Source organism: Dama dama, chromosome 12 (genome assembly GCF_033118175.1).
Source record: "Dama dama isolate Ldn47 chromosome 12, ASM3311817v1, whole genome shotgun sequence".
Taxonomy (NCBI): domain Eukaryota; kingdom Metazoa; phylum Chordata; class Mammalia; order Artiodactyla; family Cervidae; genus Dama; species Dama dama.
Genome location: NC_083692.1, coordinates 6,630,434 through 6,635,857, shown reverse-complemented (window position 1 = coordinate 6,635,857; position 5,424 = coordinate 6,630,434).

Sequence of the window (5,424 nt, the reverse complement as noted above, 5' to 3'; positions counted from 1 at the left end):
TACCGGATGCCTGTGAGAGGTGATGGGGAAGGGAAGGCAGGGTTGGGCAGGAACTCATCAACTGTTTGTTATTAAATATGCAGCTCTTACACAAATGCTTGAGGAGAAAAGCTGAGATGACAAAAGTTCAAATATATCATGCAAAACAATAAATATAAATGGGTTAAAACTTCTCGTAATAAAACTCATTTAAGGATTCGTAAAAACAATGTCATGCCTTTTATGAAAGTAAAACAAAATCGCTGAAAAAAGTGTTGAAAGGAAAAGAAAAGATATATCAGAAAAATGAAACCATCATATCACTGTAGTTACCATTAATATCAATGTCAGATAAAATGAAAATCAAAGCAAAAAACTATGGAATGGAATAATTATGAGTCATTTTATATTAATAAATGAACTGTCAGCATTCTTAAAGTAATGAAAATTGTTACTTCAGAACATATTACAGAGAAGACTTAAAAAATAAGGAGATCTTTGAATTTGAATAAAATATAAAACAGAAGAGAGAAGCACTTCAGTCACTCTTTGTATTCCTGACAGTTTTTTTTAACAAAATAAAATCCAAACATCTGCAATTAATTTGATTGTTATACTCATTAATATAGCATCTCAGAATTGCATGATTACAAAGCCAACAAGTTTTATCAGAATAAACTTGGTTGTTAATATGGATGCTTGAAAAGTTTTATTGCATTGTGTACTTAAGATACCAGAATTAAGTACATTTTCAAGAAAAACAAATAAAATGCAAAAATTCTATTCTCCTCAACTTGTATTTTCCATACAAACTATGTCATATATTTTGCATTTAAATGCAAAATCACAAAAATGAATACACTGATTTACCATCTACTTATAAAATAATATAAAATCAATCCACTAGAAAACTAGAGGACTGTAGGCTGTCTGTGTAGTTTAATGACATAAATGTCAAAATGCTAAAAGAAAAAAGTCTAAATTTGCAAAATATTTAAATTTTAAACTGTTATGGAAACTCTGGTTTTTATCTTTTAAGTTATCATCCATGAAGAAGCAATACTTATAAAAAATTATTTTATAAAGAAAAAGTATCAGTGAATAATTGCAGGTGGATGGGCATCTAAAAAGAAACTTTGTATCCTGCCCCTTCCATGGTAAATTTGGGGAGGGGAGTGTTAATGCTTTCCATTTATGGCCTTTAAAAAGATGATAAGCATCTCAAAATTCTTGATATTCACCAACACTACAGAGCAACATGATGCTTTGGTGGTAAATTAGCATTTGGTTGTCTAGGTGAATGATCTCAAAGATCTCATGCACACCTTAACTTTGTATGCAAAGACTGAAGACAAGAATTTCCTGAAATGTGCAGCCCTTACAAGTGCTGAGATGGTGGGCGGTCCAGAAGAGGTTAGGACTAAGCAGACACAGAGACTTGGGTCTCACTCCCTGCTGGGGCAGTGGTACAGAGGGGCCATGGGCATGAATAGCCGATGCCAGCCCAGGATGCTCAATATCTGGACAGTCTGGACCACTCTTCAACTGCTCCAGTGGAAAGAGGTACAAGGGAACAGAGACTGCAAAGAGCACAGAATATCAGAAAAAAAAAATACATATTCTTAACTCTTCTCCCTTCTGAGAACTCCTCTGACTAATTTCAGTAAAATTGATCACCCTTAGGAAGCAGGTAGGAGAAGAAAGTGGCAGAGAATGAGATGGTTAGATAGCATCACCGATTCAATGGGCATGAATCTGAGCAAACTCCAGGAGACAGTGAAGACCGGGAAGCCTGACGTGCTGCAGTCCATGGGGTCTCAAAGAGTCGGACATAACCAAACCGTTGAACAGCAAAGGGAAACAGATAAGATACATGTTAAATTTAATGAATAATTTTTACAAAAAAAGACTGTATATTAAAGTTGGAATCATTGGCTCCCTTGAAGTAGCTTGATTTTGAGTTTTCTACTATTATATTAATTATATTCACTTAATGTAAAATTATGAAAATCATATTTCTTGACATCAGAGTGGATAGCTCTAACTTTCAAACCTGACAAGAATTTATCCCTGTTGATTATCTGATCAGTAATGAGTTAGTACGTCTTTCATTCCATGATGCTCCATGGTACATCAGATTTTTATAAAAATCTGCTAGCAGTTACAAATATAATAAAAATATATATTGAAATGTGACATTGAAAATCTTGAAAAGCACACAAACTTTTTCATGATGTTGAGATTGTAGAACATATGAAAGTGAAAATGTTAATTTTTCAGCTGTGTCCAACTCTTGGACCATGGGCCACCAGGCTCCTCTGTCCCCAGAATTCACCAGGCAAGAATACTGGAGTGGGTAGCCATGCCTTTCTCTGAAGTTCTTCCTGATCCAGGCATTGAATTGGGTCTCCCTCATTGCAGGCAGCTTCTTTACTGTCTGAACCACCAGGGCAGCCCTTGAGAACATATAAGGGCACATAAAAAAAAGCTTTTAAAATATATATTTTTGCTATTGCATTTTTTTCCAGTCAGGTTTTTTTAAGGCTTGAAATACAGTAAAATTCACTTTTTAAGGGGTATAGTTTAATACATTTTCACAAATATTTATAGTCAAAGGCAGGAGGAGAAGGGGACAACAGAGGACAAGGTGGTTGGATGGTATCACCAACTCAATGGATGTAAGTTTGAGCAAGCTCTGAGAGTTGGTGATGGACAGGGAAGACTGGCGTGGTGCAGTCCAGAGGGTTGCAAAGAGTCAGACACGACTGAGCAACTGAACAACACACCAGTACCACAATCACTGTTTAGAATATTTCCATCCCCAAGAACTTCCCCATGTCCCTTTGTGGTGTTTGCTAACAGAACTAAAACTAGATCAATAAGAAATGGAAGAAGAAAAAGAGCAGGCACGGAATTAGGAAAAAGAGGGACATTAGGAAACAGAATGAATTCACCCTAAGGGGATCAAGAGTGATCTATTGATAATGACACAAACTTTTAATATTGTTTTGCAAACAGAGCCTTTTTTTTTTCTATCATGTTTGAAAGTTAAACCAGTTGGTTCAAGTCTTTATGCCATAATACTGATGCAATGTGGTTCTGGATAAGGTGACCGGCAATATAATAGTCTGTTAGACCCGTGCCTTCGTATCTTACCTGAAAACAACTCTATCATCATCAACTTCATCATGAACGTTATATAACCATTGCTGAATCCCAGTGACTCCTGGAGTGGCGCAGTGGGGACGGAGGATCTGAGGTTAGTGATTGCTTGTGGACCAGTTCCTACTATGGTACACTGTTCATTATACCAAGCTGCCTTCTTCAGCATCCCAAGTGGTTGTAAGAGACTAAGTCAACTTAAAAGGTGCTTGCTTTATCCCTGAGATGCGGTATGTTTAAGTACTAAACTGATTCATTTCATTCAGTATCAGGGAGGAAAATTTAAGGGGACTTTGAAGTTATTCAAAAATTATAGTTGTAGGGGTAAGAAAGCTTGATATTTTTGCATCAACTTCTTGATAATTGAGTGGTAAGGAATCACTCTCACCCACCAGATTATATAAGCATTTATCACCAGCCATTTCATTTCTCCTCTTTCCATGTCTGTAATTCCTTAACATTTTTGAGCACTGAAGACCCTTTTTCACATCTGTCATATGTGAGCTCACCCAGAACCATGGGTCCTGAAAAGACTGGACAAAGATCATAGTCAGTCAGGCAGCTGTATTGTGGTGATGTAGTTCCTCAGATGAACAGGTGGTAAAATCTCATGCCATCAATAGGAACATATTATAGTCCCTTATAATATAAGGAACAGCAGGTTCTGAAATAGTTGTCTGGGTTTGGATTCTGACTTGTTATGTACTTACTGTGTCTTCTGGAGTTATTTTCTTAACCTCTCTCTGTCTCAATTTCTACATTACTTGCTACATAAAAGATTTATTGAGAGCTGAACCATAAAGATGGCCAAGCACTGAAGAATTGATGTTTTTTACTTGTGGTGCTGGAGAAGACTCTTGAGAATCCCTTGGACTGCAAGCATATCAAACCAGTCAATCCTAAAGGAAATCAACTCTGAATATTCTTTGCAAAGACTTGCTGAAGCTGTAATTCCAATACTTTGGCCACCTTATGCAAAGAGCCGACTCACTGAAAAAGATGCTGATGATGGTAAAGATTAAAAGCAACAGGAGAACGGGCCGACAGAGGATGAGGTGGTTAGATACCATTTCTGACTCAGTGGATGTGAATTTAAGCAAACTCCAGGAGATAGTGAAGGACAGGGAAGACTAACATTGTAGTCCATGGGGTCACAGGACAGGGAAGACTAACATTGCAGTCCATGGGGTCACAAAGAGTGAGACATGACTTAGAAACTAAACAAAAAGGACAAAAGGTTTATTATTGCATAGTTCATGCTACCAGAACTGATTGGTGTGTATTATAGCTCCTAGCACATACTGACTGCTCAATGGCTATTGGTGTTGTTGTTCAATTGCCGAGTCGTGTCCAACTCTTTGAGACCTCATGGACTGCAGCATGCCAGCGTTCCCTGTCCTTCACTATCTCCTGAAGTTTGCTCAAATTCATGTGCATTGAGTCAGTGATGTGGTGAAGGGCTGGTGTAACTCGGTCTACGAGCCATGCCATGCAGGGCCACCCAAAATGGACAAGTTATGGTGGAGACTTCTGATAAAACATGGCCCACTGGAGTGGGGAATGGCAAACCATTCCAGTATTCTTGCCTTGAGAACCCCAATGACTATTAGTCATTTTTATTTTGATCATTAATACATATGGAAATAAATACATAAAGGACATACTAGATGTCCACAAAAATGTAAGATGATTGATTTATATTATTTATCATAAGGCAGGAAAAAAAAACTTTCTTAGGTAAGAAGTGGTTATAGTGATCTATAATAATCAATTGAAATTATAATTGATACTATTAATAACCATAACTGTCTTCTAATGAATTATTATAATATGTCAAGCACAATGCTGTGCATTTTATGTAGACTCAGTGGACATGAGTTTGAGCAAACTCCGGGAGTTGGTGATGGACAGGGAAGCCTGGCGTGCTGCAGTCCATGGGGTCACAAACAGTCGGACACGACTGAGCAACTGAACTGAGCTAAAATGAACTGAATGATATCATGAATTTTTTTGTGTTTTTATTTGTACTTTAGAATGAATATGTATTGCTTAGTTTATAAAAGTTTATATAGAGTTATTCTAACTAGCAAAAGGGATACGTGACCCTTCTGGGCTCTAACTCATATTGCCCTTTTCTCCGTGATGCTGTTCTGAATACTTGCTGTACTTTCAACCACAGATGGCATCATTCAGTAGAGTGTAAAAGGAACTCTTTTCATAAATTCTGTAAAGTGCATAAAGATCCTTTCATACGAGCTGTAGTTGTGTTACCCTCTCTGATGG